We start from the raw sequence: 19,794 nt of genomic DNA, 5'->3' as shown, positions 1-19,794 counted from the left end.
GATGAAGGTTTCATTTTTAGAATAATAACATGTCGGATTAGTTTTACAGTTATATAAAAATTCTGATTTGGGTATACTTTTATATAGATATAAAAGTATACAAAGATACATATAAAAGTATACATAGTATACATATAAAGTATACATTTTATACATAGATAATTCACAATAATTTCATAATTATCTTCGTTTTCTTTCGGCCCATTAGGCCTCGCATTTCTTTGTTGCAGTGTTTGCATTTTGCATGCCTGCCTTCTTACTCATAAATAGGGAAACTTCATTAAAATATTCCCGAAGTGGCTCACTTCTATGGCCTGCTGCCATTAGTAGATTTTCTCCTCCTGGGAGAAAATGATATGATAACTCTCAGGCTGTACGCACAAAGAGCCCGAGACTTGTGAAATATTCTGCTCAAAAGGTTTCATTTTTACTTCTTGACCCACCCTCTTGATTTGCAAAGGAACAATGAGAAGAAGATCTTTATCTCAACTTGCATTTTTACTGCGAATGATTGGCATGTTATCACTGCAGATACAAATTTGCACTTTTGAGAACTGCAAAACCAAGCATCATTGATTATATCTTCCAGATTTTAAAAAAAATGCCCAAAACAATCTTCCAGAAAGCTCTGGAACTACATGACGTTGTGAATGGATTACCAGAATTCATTTGCCAAAAAATGTAAACTTTGCATGAATATACAACTTCATGCTAGATAATTAAAAACTAATCTTTATTTCATGATGAATAAACTTGGGGCTATAATGTATCAAACAGAAAACTGTCTTTAGATAGATTTTTCCCCTCCAAAAGCATTGTATTAAAATCAGGTTTAAATTTTAAAATTTAACTTAAAATGTTTTAAATCATTTTTTAATTTTTATAAAATCATTGATTTTCATCCACTTTGATCTTGGTAGATACTTAACAGCTGGAATGTACCCATTTAGTGCAGATAATCTATCCTTTTTCATGTTCCTGTCAAAAGAAACGAACCGTTGCTTTAAAGTGTTCTTTGCTTTTAACTTGCGTGCAAACAATACCTCAAGAGCAAATTGAGAGTATGTAAAAACTAACACAAAAGTTGTTTCCCTCACACAGGGTTGCCAGTGGAGCACCTCCAGGTCACTTCAGGTGCTGCTGTTCTCCAAAATGGTCTGCGGTAATCTTGTGTTCTTTATTTAGGAAAGATACTAACTCTCCAGATACCTGTTTGAGGCAGTTGACAAAAGCAAAAATGTTGCCTTAAAAACCCAGCCCAATGTAAAACAAAGACCATAAAAGCAGACCACTGAAAGCTTAAAATAAGTTCCCCAACTAGAATGGTATTAGAAATTGACCTCTTAATCAAAAGCCTTGGTGAACAGAAAATTTTTTGTCCTGGCAGGACTCGAGCATTTCAGAAAGGGGGGTGCTACTACTGAAAAGGCTCAGTCTCCAATTGCCACCTGCTGCCCTTCTTACTCATAAATAGGGAAACTTCATTAAAATATTCCCGATGCGATGCGAGGCAGCGATGGACAGCAGCGCTTGTGAGACCTATTTAAACTGCTGGGCTGGACAGTATGTAAGGAGGTGGTCTTTTGTGTACCCTGGACCCATTTAGAGGTTTAAAGTTAAGAACTTTGTGCCCAAAGAGAGATGGACAGATCCTTCAGTGCTAGAAAGGGATTTGGGAGTCTTGGATAATAGTTCCATGGGACTGTTAACTCAGTGCATGGCAGCTGTGAAAAAGGCAAACTATGCTGGGGATAATTAGAAAAGGAATTGATAATAAAACTTCAAAGATTGTCATGCCCTTATATAAAGCAGTGGTGCCACTGCACTTGGAGTTCAGTTCTGGTCGCCACATCTCAAAAAGGATATCGAGGAGATAGAAAAAGTGCAGAGAAGGGCAATGAGGATGATTGAGGGACTGGAGCACCTTCCCTATGAGGAGAGGCTGAAGCGTTTGGGACTTTTTAGTTTGGAGGGGGGAGGGTATGATTGAAGTCTATAAAATTAGGCATGGGGTAGAAAATGTTGACAGAGAAATTTTTCTCTCTCAATACTAGAACCAGGGGGCATTAATTGAAAATGTTGGGGGGAAGAATTAGGACTAATAAAAGGAAACATTTTTTCACACAACGTTTGATTGGTGTTTGGAATATGCTGCCACAGGAGGTGGGGATGGCCACTAACTTGGATAGCTTTAAAGGGGGCTTGGACAGATATATGGAGGAGAAGTCAATCTATGCCATGGCTACCAGTCTTGATCCTCCTTGAACTGAGGTTGCAAATGCCTTAGCAGACCAGGTGCTCGGGAGCAGCAGCAGCAGAAGGCCATTGCTTTCACATCCTCATGTGAGCTCCCAAAGGCACCTGGTGAGCCACTGGGAATAGCAGAGTGCTGGACTAGATGGACTCTGGTCTGATCCAGCAGGCTCTTTCTTATGTTCTAGACTAGAGCAATACATTCCCAGTATTCTGACCCTGATAGCATTTTGGGTGAGCTGAAGAGTCTGGATTGTTTTCAAAGGCAGCCCAGTGCAAAGCACTTTATAGTAAACTAACCTGGATGGAGTCAGAGCATTGATCACACTGGCTTGATCTTGCTTTTTTAGCAACAGCTGTTGCTGGCCTATTAGCCAAAGCTTATTAAAAGGCAGAGGCGATCTAGGCCTCCAACTGTAGGCTAGGATCCAGTAGTATCCCCAAGCTGTGAACCTGCTCCTTCAGGGCAGTACAGCCTCTTCAAGGACAGAATGACTCTCTCAGTCCTAAAGCAGCTTTGTCACTGATGAGCAGCACCTCAGTCTTGCCTAGATTGATCTTCAGTTTATTAGCTGTTGCAGAGAACCAATAAAGTTTCCTGTATTCCCCGTGTATAGGAATCACAGTGTGTGGACTGCCTTGCCATTTTTTAAAGTGTCACACCCTAGCAGTTTCCTTCCCTTTCATATATAGAGGCAAGCAGGTGGTGGTGGTGCTTCCAGTTTCAGTTGATCAGCTAGGTTTCCATGTAAGAAGTGGTCCATCCAGTCTTTCAAAATACCTCGGTGGTTAGGGATTTGGCAAATGCTGTTCTCCCTTAACCACCAATTTGAGGTTCTCTCGCCTTGGTTTTCCTTACCATTATCAGACAGCTGCTCTCTTACAGGTTAACGTATAAAGGTCCTGTAGAGAAACCTGAAGGGAAAATAAATGCCTGTACTTAAGGCCAAAGAACTGATGAGGTATCTCGACAGAATAATAGCTAGAGTGGTAACCTTACTGGCTGTAGCTCTTAATCATCAAGGTGTCTTCCCAGTTCTTTGTGCCTTGCTGATTAATAGCATCCCATAGTGAGTTGTGTTGTTTGGTGCTCTGAAGATGATAATGAGGCTTCACCTTCCACAGGTAGATAGTTAATGACCTATCTTTCACAGCTCATTTTTTTTCTTCCGCCTTGCTTGGGTATATTAAAATGCTTCACACTTGGAATGGTAACAACTGCTTCATAAAATCTAACCCAACAGTTACAGATTTCACTTCACTTGTATGCAGGGATAGCTTACCCAAGAAGTGTGCCTGCACGAGCTGGTCGTCTGCAATGGGACAGGAAATTGACCAAAAAGAACCCTTTACTTGCTCCCTTCTTGAAGCATTTGCTACAGGCAGACAAAGAGCAGGATTATATGGAACACAGAGGGCGTGCAAGAGCAAATACTGCCACTTAGAAATACTGCCAGTGCCACCCTGAAATTACAAACAAAATAATATCTAAATTGAACCCCATCTAGTTATTTTTCTTCAGTGCTACAATAAACATTTACCTGGTTGATCAGTGCTGGCTTTGGAATCCTGTGAATGTTGTAAGGGTCAGGCCACACCTCTCTCTTATGTCATCAGATCACTTATCATTTGATTACTCAGCAGTGGATGCTGAGTGTGCTGCTGAATGTGGTGAATATTTTCTTGCTAAATGCTGCATTCGGCTAGTGATGAGCGTGCATGTTCGAAAGGCTGGATACTCATGGGAAGGGTTTGCTGTGCTTCACAAATGGCACGTCTCTGAGTCTGTGAATCTTGATGCATCAAAGGCTTTCAACTGGTGAGGCGTGCTGTGTTGTCTGGATATAATCTTCACAACTGGAAACAAAGCAAACAGTTCTGAAGCCTACGTCTGGGCTGATTCGGTAGTGGATGCTATGGGGAGCTACTCTCTTCCTCATGACTAAAACTGATTAGGTGAAAGACAATTAGCTGCGAATGTTACGGAAAGGGCTTAATTTTGTACACTGAATGCTTTTAGAGGCAGGTCACTATTACAGGCATCAGAAATGGAAAATTCTAGGCTTAGAGGCCACAAGGGAGAAAAGGGCAGTGCCATTTGAAGCCCCCGGAGACCTTGTGGTAGAGAGTGGTATGGACCCTGATGTATTTGGATTAGTGATCTGACCCCCCTCATCCTGATCTTTATGGTTCATGTGATTAATACAAGAAGTGATGAGAGTGGCTTGCCATTGCGAATTTTATACTTTAGAGCTTATGTTGTTGGGTAAATAATGGGATTTTTCCTGTACTACCATGTCAATTAGGCATCTTGAGAGAGCGCTGAGGTTCACCACTCACTTTGCCACATGTCACAGTAGGAAATGACAGCTGCCGACTGTCAGACTGGAAGTACAGAGAAGTGTGGTCCTTGCCTATGAAATATGCCCACCCACTGTAGTGATTCACTTACTTCAATGAACATGTGTGGAGGATAATATAGTGAAACCAACTGGAAAGGAAGGGCAAGTTCCAGGAGCTCTCAGGTTTTCATGGAACTTCCTTCTTTTCCAATCATGCTCAACAAGAGCTTATAAATTTTGGCAGTGATGTGATCGTCATTTGTACATTCTTCCATTTCCAAGTCAGTCTTAGAATCTTCAAGCCATAAGATAGTTTAGCTGTTTTAAATCTTTGTAATAATTGTGCATAGAAAAAGCAACGACAGGTATGTCCTTCTGCTATTAAATCTCTTGATTTTATTTTGCATTCCCCTTGAGAAAAGTTTAATATATTACAATATGTTCCCATATAGTTTCTTGTCTGTATATAAGGCTTCTTGTGATGAAAGCCTTTTCTAAGCATGGCTAGAAACTTAATAATCTGATTCAGTGACACTTTTTGATATACAAAGCAAATTGTTTGAGGTTGAGAATGGTATAATACAATCACTTGAGAGTCTGGGGAAAAGAATGGGGTGGGAATTCATGGCAATTCAAGAGGAACTTGGATTACATTGAATGGCACCGTGGAGTGGTTTGTGGGATAGCAAAACAGGCTTTTCTTCCTTGCTTCTTCGTCCGAAATCCTTTCTAGCAGCTTCTGTGTCAGCAAAATGTCAGTTACGTAACTGCTTCTTCTGAGATTGCCAGGGTAAAGTCCTGTTACTCTGTGAGTGGAAGTGCAGAAGTGGAGAATGTTTGTCTTTTATTATACCAGTACTCAGGTGGCAGAGATTGTCTCCAGAATTGCCGTTTGTTTTCAGGCCTGGTAGGAGAGATGGAGGTTGGCAGGAATGATAGTGCTCTGCTACCCACTTGACAGGGGATTAATGTTTGGGGTTCTGATTGGCACAAGGTAAGCGGTATGATTGCCCTCCTTTTCTGGAAACTGCTCCGTGATTGCTATTTCCAAGGAGACTTGTATTACAGGAACATTGAGTAGGGGGCCCTGGATATTTTCTTAAAACCAGTTTGAGCTTGCTATGTGCCACTAAAGATGAGCTTTTGCTTGTAAGTAGTCAGAAGCGGCCTTTTTTTAAGCAAGCAAGCAAGGGTGTGTTTAGCTGCTTCACTGCTATCTGGTGTCAGTGAGGTGGCTGGCAGCCTGATTCCAGTCACGTTTTCAATCACTGGTATTCACGATCACCTTGGAGCACTGGAGAATGACCTCATGTAGCAGATCATGCAGCAGCAGCAGCAGCAGCAACCTGAGCCTTGTGCCAAGACAGCCATTGAAAATAGTGCTGGAACAGGAATGCACCTCTTCTATTTTTATACTACAGGTGACCTTTGGCAACAGCTTTCCAAACCCCCGTGGCACAGTAGTCTGCCTTGTCTCCTATATATCATAATCAACTGCAGGTTTACAGTTACTCTTCTCCATTTGGTAATTCATGAGACACTTGAGTCTACCATGAGCGAGTGTCAGCTGTCAGCAGGTGGGTGACTAAAGCACGCAATAGCAAATTCCACTGTAGTGAGCAGCTCATATGTAAGCATTACTGGCCAAAACCCGGTGTGGAAGAAGGAACCAGCCTCATGGTGCTGTCCAGCATTGTTGCCTCCTAGCTGATATGCTGGGGGAGGGGAGAACGGTTTCAGATGCTTCCCACATCGTTAAAGGACAACATGTCTGGGAACAGGTTCAGTCCAAGAGTTCAAGTGCACCTGAAAAACATAAAATTGCTCTGTAAGGTATACGTCAGCTGCAAAAGGGAAACTGCACAGCAAGGCCAATCTGTGAGTTTGAAGAAGTGAAGGCAGGCGACTGCAAAATGTGCAGAATTGTCAATTGATAAGGCTGAGTAGAAAGATGAAAACTTGCACGTGGACTTTGAAATGCAGGAAAGCAGGAAGTTGAAACACTTCTTCTCTGGCAGTGCAAATCCAGAGCATGAGAGTTGTTTCTCTTCTGTTTGTAGGGCTGTTTTGTGTGTTCTATAAGAATTTTTCTTCAATTCTCCTTTTTCTGGTGCCACTGTCTTTTCCTAGGCAATCCAGTTTCTGAAATTTAAATCATCCTTCTCTTAGTACTTTTTATACACACACACACACATTATATATATAATATACTATACATATAATTATATTATATAATTATATTATATAATATAATATTATCATATAAAACAAATATTAATGTATTAATTTTATATATATACACACACACATTTTATATTATATTATTACCTATCCACACACACACATATAATCTGTCATGCTAGAACAGTGGTTCTCAACCTGGGGGTCGGGACCCCTTTGGGGGTCGAACAACCCTTTCACAGGGGTCGCCTAAGACTCTCTGCACTAGTGTTCTCCATCTGTAAACTGGATAAATGTTAGGGTTGGGGGTCACCACAACATGAGGAACTGTATTAAAGGGTCACGGCATTAGGAAGGTTAAGAACCACTGTGCTAGAAAGATGTAGACTGATTGGAGAAGTCTCAATATTCTATTTGGTAAGTATGTATCTGCATACTAAGATGTTGAATTTAGTGGATGGATCCATCGCTGATCACACCTTGAACTAAAGCGATCAGGCCAGAGGCATCACCTTTATGTTATTTCAAGAGGGAAAACATGAAAAGGGCATAAGAAGAGGGAGAAAGATGGGGTTGTACTCCTTTTAAAAAGTAGGTATGTTGCAGGTAGGTGTTAAAGTTGGATTCCTGATCTGGAAATGTCCAAAGCAATTGTGCTTAAATAATGACTCAGACTAAATAAAGCTACCTTATAAGCTACATATAGAAAAGATCTTTCTAGTGGAGAAAAGACACTTGTTTTTCAGTCAACCAGGGCTGCTACATAGAGGTAATGGCAAACCACCTTTGAATGTCTCTTGCCTAGAAAACACTATGAAGTCACCATAAGGTAGCTGTGACTTGAGGGCCCTATACACAGACATAAACATACACATGTGCACACAAAGTGGAAACTCTCAATGATATATGAGGAAACCAGTGTTTTTCTCAGTGAAAACACTTTGCTTTGTCCCCTGTCACTATAAGAACTGGCTTTGTTAAGGACCAGGGTATCCTGTGTTCAAATCCCCATTCAGCCATGAAGCATAGTGGGTGCTCAAGGTCCAATCACTCTCAAGAATGAGAGAACCATGTAAGCTGCCCTGAGCTCCTTGTAAGAAGGGTCTGATAAAGAAGGTAATAGCTCGCTTGTTCTGTTTACTTGGGCCTAGTCTATGCATACAACAATATGTGGGGTCTGAGTTGAGAGTACTGACCAGATCCTCTTCTATGTACGTAAGAGGGAAAGTACCTTTCTCTAGACATGCTATTGCTTGGCTTACACTGAGTTATTTCTTATGCAGGGAGGGGACTGTTTGAAATTAGTATTCTCTGCCCACAGTCTGATGTGAAAAACTGCAGCTAATGGAAAGAGGTTTAGTTTTTGCCGATTCTCCTCTTCCACTGCAGATTTCTTATTTCCCACTTATGCTGTTCCAGGAAGTCCTGTCAACCGGGGACACCTTTCAGGGGACGATTTTGGGTGGCAGTGGGAGGGAGAAGGAAATCCTCTTCTGTTGACAGAAATCCCGACAAATGGAAACTGATATCCTGAGCTCTTTAGAGATATGGTAGCGGGAAATGTAGCAAACATGAAAGTGTGGCCAAATTATTCTTTATAGAAATTACTGATATAAAGAAGATCCAGTTGTTTATAGCTGATAATTTACTAGGAGCATCAGTGGTGTAGGAGGTTAAGAGCTCTTGTATCTAATCTGGAGGAACCGGGTTTGATTCCCAGCTCTGCCGCCTGAGCTGTGGAGGCTTATCTGGGGAATTCAGATTAGCCTGTGCACTCCCACACATGCCAGCTGGGTGACCTTGGGCTAGTCACAGCTTCCCGGAGCTCTCTCAGCCCCACCCACCTCAGAGGGTATTTGTTGTGAGGGGGGAAGGGCAAGGAGATTGTAAGCCCCTTTGAGTCTCCTGCAGGAGAGAAAGGGGGGATATAAATACAAACTCTTCTTCTTCTAGTGTGCAATGAAGAGAAAGTCTTTCCTCTATAAATGTAAAATGTGTTAGTATAAAAAGTTAAGCGGATTTTCTTATATAAATAAAACCTTATGTGGAGGCATCCTGCATTCTTCGTGGCATGCTAATGGAACCGGATTAACCAAACCCACAAATATTGACTAGTACAATCAAAGCTAGTCAGTCATCAATCCACTTCGACCACCACATTCTCAAGGTGGAGATTATGATGGTATAGCTGGGGGGGTGGGGGGAGGTCTCATAACAACCCTGTGAAATGGGTTAAAGGAAGACTGGCTGAAAGCCTATCCAGAAAGATAACTAATCAAGGATTTGAGCTGAAATTTCCCTCTCAGTCCATGGCCAATACTTCGTCTGCACTGTCAAGTGGTTGTCACATTGGTTAAGCAGGCTTTGGTACACACAACTTTCCTCTGACCTAGAGCTATCTATAGGGGGAGAAACAGTCTGTTAGAGGCAGATTACATAAATCAAAATAAATGGAGAATCTAAAATGAGTACACATTTTCATTGATTTGTGAAAGAAAAAAATGAGAATGGGATGCTTTTCAGTAAAATACCATGGCTGACAATATAGCTCCCCATGTGTCCTACCAGAACAAGGTGGCCATGGGACCTTCATCCTCTACTCATGCTTGTGGCTATTGCAGAAGTGGAAATAGATGCTATGAATATCAATTTTTGCATAGGCACCCCACCAGATCCGCCTGCTTTCCTTACCTCTTTTATGGAGACTGGTGGTGACAAGTTCTTCCGTAAATTGAAGAACAGGTTGTATTCCCAGAAGAAGCTGGGTCAAGTGGAAGTTACTCACAGCAGCCATACAACTACAGGCCCACATGTTGTGTTTAATCTTTAGCAGAGATCTACTTGCACTTGCTTCCAGCCCCCCACCCACAAATGACAATAGTTTGATCCCATGCTAACTTTAAGACCATTTCATTTGTTTATCTCCATTCCTTCCCCCATGATGGTCTTGAGAGGTTATGCATGGTTTCCACAAGGTCCTCCCACTCAGGTTCGGAGTGTTTTCGTGTGTATCAAGCCAACCAAGCTTCAGCGGTGACTTCACAATATTCTCATTGAGCCAGTCACAGCAATCAAGTTCTTCCCTTTTGTGTTCCTTTGCATGGTGTTAGATTATTACAGTTTATTCTTATTAGTTCCCAGTAATGGGAATCTCATATTCCTTTGCATTGAGGAAAGGAGTATACAGGAAACCATGTTTCAAAAGGATACTGGATCCAGTTCTTTATGCCTTAGTATGGTGGTTCCTAACCTTTTTTCATGTACATATCCTTTGGAAACCTATTGCCCTAAAATTGTACCCCCATATTAACAAACCCATTATGTAATTTTTTCACATATCCCCAAACTCTCTGGCTCATATGCCTCGGGGTACACGTACCCCAGATTGGGAACCACTGCCTTGGTAGACAATATATAGTTGCTATCTAGTAATGACCCATCTATCATCCTTCTTAGAAACACCATGCAGAACACACAACTATTGCTGATGACATGTACTAGGAACACAGTAGCCGTTACGTCCACCAGCTGTGACCCCCTGGTAAATTGCAAGCAAGAATAACTCCTTGGATTAGAGACTAAAGAGATGTTGTAGGACAATGTCTTAGACCTTCTTCTTTCTTCAAATAATGTGTAGTGATAGAAATGTGCAATTTGGCACCACGGAATTCAGGGTTTCTCTAGGCTCTAACCTGGAGTTATGCTGTAAGTGCACATGAACACTCTTTCACAAGTGTACCTTTGGAATCCCAGATCAAAGACTCTTTTGTCTGTGCTGGAATGGGAGCAAATTTGGATTTTGGAGCAGCAGACAGTGATGGAGACAGCACTCGAGTTTTAATCTTGATTGAACATATACATTTGTCAGAAGAATGAGTGCATAGATTGAAACAGCAATAGACATCCTAACTGTCAGGATTCAGGAATCACTGAGAAATTAATAGCTAGGCAGCCTATAGAATCTTACAAGCATTTGAAGAATTAAGCAACAAGCAAATCAGATGATTCCTAGTGGAGGCTGTCCTAGTTATGTTCTTCCTCAGGCTGGTCCAAATTCAGAGCCAGTGTTGGTGTTCGTAGGAGCATAGTGTCTCAGGGGGAGGGGCAATGACATCTAAGGTTTTTCTATCCAAGCTGCAACCTTCTAGGGGGGAACTGGAGGCTAAGACTGGGGAACAAGGGGAGCAGATTAGAGAAGCAGAGCAGATTCACTCAACACAGTTGGAGACATTCTGAAAGAGGAAAGGGGAGGGCTAGAGTTCTGCCCAGTGATTTCAGCAGTGGAGGAGCAATCCCAAGACTGAACTTAATCTTTTGCTGGGATGCCACTTTTATCCTATTTTCCTGGGCATTTCCCACTGGGGCCAAATTCAATTGCTGACATTTAGACATCTCCAGAATTCTGTTTGTGTTGGGAGAGTTATGGGAGGCTCTGTGACTGGAAAAATTCTAACAATCCTTGTTGCCTTAGATAGCCCAGACTTCCCTTATGATTTTGATTTGGTTGGTGTCTCCTCAATAACAGTAACTGTTGATGGTCATGCATGTTCATATGTTTTTGCTGAATTTTCAAGATTTTATGTCTGGTTTATTTTATATATCATTTTAATGTACGACAGAAAAGTGTGTCTCGTAAAGCAGATCCCTGAATGGTCCTATGAAGTAGGTTAGTATCCTTCAAACCTTGATCATTAATTATAGCCAACATTTGGATGAGCCCTTAGAAAATCAATGAATAGTGTCATTGTCAGGGTGTTTCTGGGATTCCAGCGGAAGTTTCTGGGTGTTTCTGGAATTCCAGAGGACTGTGTCAATCAGCTTTTCAGTTGCCTGTACCCTGATCTTAATTTCCCAGATGTAATATCAAAAGGTATCTCTTCTGCAACCTTGGATATCATGTGATTTCAGAAGTTTGTGCATATGTGTGTATGCACATATGCATCCAAAACATGTTTCCTAACCCAGGGGTGCTTTCAGGGATAACATGGGATAGTACTTCCAAGGGTGAGTAAATGCTGAATGTGATGACATCATATCTGGCACTAGTTAGTTCCGGTGTGTGGAGATCAAATGAATGTCCACAGCTTTTGATCATCTACAACATTTGACTAGGTCCTTAGGAAACTTGCCCATCTCACAGAGATAACCAAAGCTGCATACTGATATGCCTGACTTCTATCCTTCAAAAATATCAGCAATGGCTGACTGAAATAAACCAGTGAGGAAAGCCTGGGCGGGTTCTGCCTCTGACACAAAAGATCCAGAGAGCCCTTGTTTTTATCTAGTCACTGTTCCTTGGCATCAGCAGAGAGGTTTGTCAGTTAGACATAATGCAATTTGAACAATCCAAAGCGCAGCTGTGTCGAGGACATTTGAAAAGGAACATGCATTCCCCATGGGGAGGAATTCAGGCAGAGCTAATGCAGAGGGGAGGCAGCAAGACCAAAGTGCTCATTAAGGTCAGGGCTGGCTGCAAGCGCTGCCACTAACTGTAGCTCGGCAAGTCCCAGTGGACTCTTTGTCCTCTCTGGGACCATGAAACAACAGGAAGCATCGCCTGTTATATCTGAATAGCTGAATCTTAAAATCAGCTTTTGTGTGGAGATCAGACATCGAGTGATGTGACTCTAAAATCATTGTATATCTGTATACAATCTTGGAATCAATTTGTGTTTTCAAATGCTGCTCAATACCTCCCCTACTCCAGAGTCCCAGACCTATCATATTTTCCAGAAAGCCTTGATTCACACTAGCAAAGCTGTAAATGCCAAATTCCAGTGGTAGATAGCTAATTTATTGACCAAAGCTGTTTCCAGGGGTGAACTGGCCATTGGACTGTCAATGAGTTTCAGGGCACACTCGGGGTTTCAAGCCAGGTTTCCTCAGTCATTTTTATGCCACCAACCCTGACAACAGTGACAAGTTAGCACGCTAAAGATAGAATTGTCTCTGTACTGCAGCAAATAAGAGGATGTCTTTTTGAAGCAACTTTCAGCCTGGTTGATTTCATGACACACACATGAAACAAAGTGTGGGTGACAGCGGCAGCCAAACCCCAAAGGAAACCACTTTACCAAACAGCTCCCATGAAGACCAGAGTCCGCATACTTCTGTCTTGAGATGGTTGCAATTCTACGTGACACTTGAATAATGCCTAAAAGTGCTCAACAATTTGCACTTCACTTATCGTCAAACCAACTGTAAAATACTTTGGTGGTGGAAAGTGTCATCAAGTCTTAGTTGACTTCTGGCCACCCCATAGGATTTTTCATTGTCTACCTCTGTGTAGCAAACCCTGCCTTTCTTGGTGGTCTTCAGTAAGTACCAATCAGGGTTGACACTGCCTAGCTCCTGAGATCTGGCAAGATTGGGCTAGCCTGGTCCATCCAGGTCAGGGCATAAAATACTTCAGTTTGAATAATAATGACCTTACTGAGCCACCTAGAGAACTTTGCTGCTGAGCAGAAGTTTGAACCTGGATCTTCCAAGACCAAATCCAAACCGTATTCACCATTCCACCACATACTTCTTTAAGTTTTTGCCTCTTTCTGGAGCACAGTCACCTACGCAGGATATCAGTTGGTGGAAAAATTGATAACAAGTTATCAGTCGGTGGTCTCAAATCAATTAAGGTGCTTAAAAAACTTCCTAATACTAGTTCAAAAAATTAGAGTTCTGGCATCTGAGAGGATACGCTTTGTGATTTTAGCATGCTAGAGCTTTAATTTACTGTATTCTCTTCCAGTCTCATCTTGACTATTTACTCCCACAAGACTTTCATTCAAATTCAACAATTAAAATAAATTACCTAGCTTTTTCCTGATCTTCAGTGATGTCATCAAATGTTCACAAACATTTGTGTTTCTGAGAGAGAAACGTAAGAGTATTATATAGAAAACAATGTTTGTGAAGGAATTGAAATTTCAGTTTGGTTATGGAGAAATCTCACACAGAGTTTAGGAACATGTAGGACCAAAAAGCTGAGAAGCAGGCAAGCCCTAGGTGTCAGATGGTAAAGGATAGGGAAACATGGAGGCTAAAGGAAAAGGTTAGAAGAAGGCATGGCTAAAAAAGTGAAGACCAGAGGTAGAAGAAGATAATGCAGGTAAGTAGGAAAAAGGAGTGAAAAGACTGGAGGTGACAAAAAATAAGACAATGAGAAACAATGTATTATTACTTCCATATTATCGTGCCTTTATTAATTTTGTAACCATTTGAACCATAAAAATCTGCATATGTTCAAAGGTTGTACATTTTAGTCTACATTAAACCTTTGTTCCCAAATAAATATCAAAACAACTTTCTCTTTATATCTGCCCTTCCTTTGAACTCTACTGAGAAACAGCTGTATCAGTAATTGTTGTCAACATTATAATTGTGTTATCAAAATGCTTAAAATGCCCCCCCCCCCACCCAAAGGAACAACCTCAGCATATGGTTAGAAAGAGTTCAGAAGTAATTTCTCCTACAAAGAACAGTGATGTCATTTTCGTTTCAAAGGAATTCTCCCTTGATGATGGAGAATTAGTGTCTGAATAAGATGATCTTGATTTACCAGTAATTCAGCATCAACTTCGTCTCTGCCAAGCTAGATGGGAAAGGTTTGTGTTCTTTAAGAGGCTGTAAATAACCTAGTGTGAAACCCTTAAAATAATAATCTTGATTATCATCCAGAGGGAATTAGAATGCTAATTTTTTATTTGAAATGTCTAAAAAGTTTGAACTTTTCTGACTAAACTTATTGTTTCTTGGCGGTTTACTTTTAAGCTCCTGGATTGTCCAAAGCTTTTGCCACCCACGAAGCCTTTCCTAAACACTGGGAAGAGGCTATGATTTCTATAATACAGAAGAAAGAGATGTCAGTAGAAAAGTCATTTGTACCAGTTAGTATTGTATTGATCAACTACTGTGGTGCCCCATGTGAAGTTCAAAGTACGACACAGGATCTCTGCAGTTGGTATATACCAAACTTAACAATATTAGCTGAATATTGTAAGTCTGAACCCTTCTTTGTCAACCATCAAAAGTAACGTGTTTTTATAAGGCCAGATTTGTGTGCCCCATGAGGTGGTTGCTCAGTGCCCATCCTCTTGATATAGTTTTCTCATTCAGTTATATGGGCCTCGACTTTCATTCCTCTTTTTTGAAATCTGCCTTGCAAACAAGCTTCAGCCAGTACTAAAATAAATTTTGCAGCTATTCAGAGATTCTTTCTTTTCTCCTGACAAGAAACTTGGAGTGACAAGAAACTTGGAAGGGTTGGAAGAAATCTCATGCAGTCATTAAGGATAGCAAAAATGATGTGATTATCCTGGGAAGCAAGAAGCCTGGGGTGGGGGGTGGGGCTTTTGATGATCCATTTAGGCAAAGGGCCAATGCAGAGAGGTGGAATGTTTCAACATATTGAATGATACACCATGTCTCAGGCTGCAGGTGTCTCACAGTGGAACCCTAAACAGAATTGAGGTCAATGGGCTTCCAAGCGTGTGACTTGGTTTAGAACTGCACTTTTACCTTCCTACTTCATAAGCCTAGCTGCTTTTTAGGGATGGGAAGAAATGTGTGGCAGTGATACCACTGACAGGTTCCCCATGAGCTGCCCTGGTAACACTGAGTAAAAGAAACATAATGAAGTGACATCATTGCATTAAGCATTTCTCTGCTGTCTGCCAAGGCGGGGAATGAACATAGCAAGGGAAATTTGATCCCACGTCACTTGTTTCTGGTACAGCATTAGGGGAAGAAAAGTCAGCAGATGTGATGCATTTATCATAATAAATTTGTCTTTTGGCCCACCGCCTGGCCGCCTCCGGAGTGCGGGGCACTGTCCTTCAGTGGATAACCTCGTTTCTCCGGGGCCGGAATCAGCAAGTGAGGTGCGGGGACCAAGCCTCCCGGAAGTACCCGCTTCAATGCGGTGTGCCCCAGGGGGCATTATTGTCCCCGCTGTTATTTAACATCTACATGCGACCCCTTGCTCAGCTGGTACGGAGTTTTGGGCTGATTTGCCATCAGTACGCTGATGACACACAGCTCATTCTGTTGATGGAGGGGGGAGCAGCCGCCGCCCCTGCAGCTCTACAGCACTGTTTGGAGGCGGTTGCTGGTTGGTTGCGACAGAGCAGGTTAAAACTGAATCCTTCGAAGACGGAGATCCTCTGGCTTGGCCGTGAGGGGGGGGAGGGGATTTTCCAGCCGCCGGTGTGGGAGGGGGCCACATTGGCACCGACCCCCTCCGTTCGCAGCCTGGGGGGTCCACCTGGATTTGTCTCTCTCAATGGAGACCCAGGTGGCCCATACAACCCGGGCTGCTTTTTTCCACCTTCGTCAGGCCCGGCGTCTGGCTCCCTTCCTCTCCAGAGCGGACCTAGCCTCTGTGATCCATGCAACGGTCATCTCCAGACTTGACTATTGTAACTCGCTCTACGCGGGCCTTCCCTTGCGTCTGATCCGGCGTTTAAAACTGGTCCACCATGCAGCAGCACGTCTGCTTACAGGCAGTGGCTTTCGGGAACATATCCAGCCTGTGCTGCGGCAGCTGCATTGGCTTCCAGTAGAGTTCCGGATCATTTTCAAGGTGTTGGTGTTGACCTTTAAGGCCATTCGCGGCCTGGGGCCATTGTATCTTCGAGACCGCGTCACCCCATATGTCCCTAGGCGGCCTCTCCGATCGGCGGAGGCCAATTTACTGGTGGTCCCTGGCCCCTCGACAATGCGGCTGGCCTCCACACGGGCCAGGTCCTTCACAGCCCTGGCCCCGGCCTGGTGGAACGCTCTTCCTCCAGCTGTCGGGCCCTGCGGGACCTTGCAGAGTTCCGCGGGGCCTGCAACGACGGAGCTGTTCGCCCGGGCCTTCGGAGGATCCAGCCGCCAATAGTGCCCCCGATATCGGCCCCTAACATCCGGGCCGCAAATCCATCACTGTGACTCACCATGCCTCCCTTTATCGTAGGGAGGGAGGGATTTTATTTGATCGAGACGCTAGACGCCAACTAACTAATTTATATCTTGAATTTTAATTTAATTTTGACTTAGGTCTGTATTTGATAAATATACTAGGAGATTTTATTGCTGTTTTTATATGTTATTTTAATTGTTATTCAACTGTATTGCCTACATGTTGTACACCGCCCAGAGCCCTCCGGGGATGGGGCGGTCTAAAAATCTAATAAAATAATAATAATAAATAATAATAATACAAAGTGAAGCCCTTAAAAATGAAGGTTTGCCTGAAAACTTCCTAGATGTCTCAACAAGGTTGCAGCACATAAGGTGGGGGAGAGAGAATGGATACACTTAGCAGGGGCTCAGGGGCCTATTATTATTGTTACCAAGCCTGATATTTATTTAATGTCATAAATAAAATTGAAAATGATTTTTCATAACTCATCCATGAGGTGCATGCTATGGGGCAGGTTATGACTTTGCTCCAGAAACTGTGGTTGGATCCTGGTTGTCAAATTACACTTGTTTTCAGAGGTGTCCTCAATTGTTGCTAATTGCTCTAGAAATTGTAAGATTCTAGAAGTTAAATTCTGTGTCAGAAACTAACATTTGCACCACAGACTGGATAATCTTGGCTTTTGTGTGTTGCAAGCACAAGGGAAGGGCAAGAAGAATCTTCAGTAGAGATCACAGAAAGCAACAATCTTGGTAGTGGCAGTGGCATACTGCCAAAAACGGCACCTTAACCCTGCCACCAAACTCCCCCCACCCAACCCACGCTGCCAAACTCCCCCCCCCCACTACTGCACCACCACCCTGCAAAAATACAGAAAAATGTGAGGAGACCCCACTACAAGCCCATGAATAGTGAAAAGCTCTGAGTACAGGCCTATATTTCCCCTTGCTTTTTAATATTGAAAATCCAGGCAGTCTCTAAGTAGTGAGATGCTGTAATAATGGAAGATACAGTCCAGTGATATCATCACAACAAAAAACACTGAAAGCTGCAGAGGCTTGGAAACCTAATCTTAATTGCAGTTACTTCTGAGTAAACTCAATTGACGTCAGTGGAACTGTACTTTGGGTATTCATTAAAGATTGTGGGTTTTAAATTTGTAAGGCAAGTGAAAGCTTGACTTCTGTAATGACAACCATGAAAACAACCACCCACTGATGGAACTAGAGGGGGCAGACAACCCACGTGCCATTCGCTTAGGTCGCATGGGGGGCACATTTTGGCTCCCACCCACTCACCCCCCCTTGTGCCCAGTCCTCAACTGAACTCCCCCTGCTGCTGAACTCCCACCACAGCTGCTGCACCGCTGCTGTACTGCCACCACCCCCAACACTCCCCCCCCCCAACAAACCTTTTCCTCCTCTGAGCAGCGCTGGCTGGCAACACACTGCATAAACAGCCTATATAGGCTGCTAAATGAGAAGCAAAATCTAGTCATGTCCTTCATAAAACAAAAACAGCCAAACTCCTCCTCACTCGTCCCACATGATGGTCCCTCCTGAGAAAGCTTCTCTTTGGGATGCTTCAAAAGGGTTCATCACATTAATCAATTTTTGGAGCTCTTGTCATGCGGAATTATTACAGGAGTGCTGTGTGGTTTCCAGGCTGAAGATGCCAGCCACAGATGCAGGTGAAACGTCAGGAGAGAATGCTGCTAGAACACGGCCATACAGCCCGGAAACCACACAACACTCCAGTGATTCCGGCCGTGAAAGCCTTCGGAATTATTACATTTACAGTCTTTCCATTTACATTTACGGAAGGATGTCAAGGTTACCAGCATTGTTTGTGGAGCTTGGTACCCACGTAATTTGCTTCAGTGTTACTTATGTATCTAGGTATGGGAGCAATCAAAACCCTTTGAATGTTTTCCTGAAACCTGTGGGAAGGTTACATATCACCAACCCTATAATGTTATCTTGATAATGCCAAAGTGGCCTGTTTGGGGGGTTTGCCCCCTGATGTTTAGCTTCTGAAAACTGCTGGATTCAGCAGGAACCTGTAGACTATACCATTTGAGAATTAAAGGCTTTCTCTCATTACCCCAAGCACAAGTGAAATATTAACCTGTTTGTCTGGCACAAGGCACTTGGTAAGAAGAAAACATGTTTGTTTGAAAGTCCAGGCCTCTCCTCTGAGGGAACCTGAGGTAACTGATGGATTGTTACTTCAAAACTGAAACGTGAAAAAAAATGTTCTCAATGTTCAGAAGAACTATTCTTGTTTTCTGAAAAACAAAATGACCATTGCTCACCTGCATTTGTTAATCCTTTTCTATGTAGCGAGACTGACTTATTGAACAAAAGAATCCGAAGAGTTGCTAGCTATAGAAATATTCAGCAACTTGACCAAACTTTAACTGCTAAGACTCTTGGGGAAAGCCATGACAGTTAAACTGGTAAAAGATGTATGTGTTTGTGGTAGGGATCTGCTTCAAGCGGGCCTCATCTTGGCTCCTAAAAGTTACTTGCAAAACGTTCCCTTAAACTTTTCATTAAAGAACACAGCAGTACTACTATCTTGTGGGGCACTGTAAGAATCTCTCTCACCACACACAGCATTGTCTTAATTCACAGCCCTGGATCTCTTCCTTGTAATGGTTTCTTCCAATGACTAATTTCTTGTTTCTGTTTATATAAGGAACCATAGTGTGTAGCTCTAATATGTTACTATTCTTTGACAAACAGGGGATGGTAATGAACACATTATAATAAAGTGCCATAGTGAGCAAAGTCCTTGGAATGGAAATTATTACAATAATTTTGAGCTGAGGCCAAATAAGGATTTAAAATAATAATAATAATATAATAATTCTGCATTATATCCAACCCTACTTGCCTCATGGAATGCAAGACGACTGACACAGGGCTTGCAAAAGGTCTCCTGACCAGGCTCTGACCAGACCGAGACCTGTTTTGCTTCAGTGGTGTTTTGTGTCATGTGCTTTTCAAACATATGCCAAAACAGTTTTAAGTTTCCAACTGGCTAGAGAAAGTTGCCAGAAGTTTCCAGCTGCCAGGAGACACTTCTCAAACATTACTTTGAAACGTGTACTGC

Source organism: Sphaerodactylus townsendi, linkage group LG03 (genome assembly GCF_021028975.2).
Source record: "Sphaerodactylus townsendi isolate TG3544 linkage group LG03, MPM_Stown_v2.3, whole genome shotgun sequence".
NCBI lineage: Eukaryota > Metazoa > Chordata > Lepidosauria > Squamata > Sphaerodactylidae > Sphaerodactylus > Sphaerodactylus townsendi.
This window is presented reverse-complemented; position numbering follows the sequence as displayed.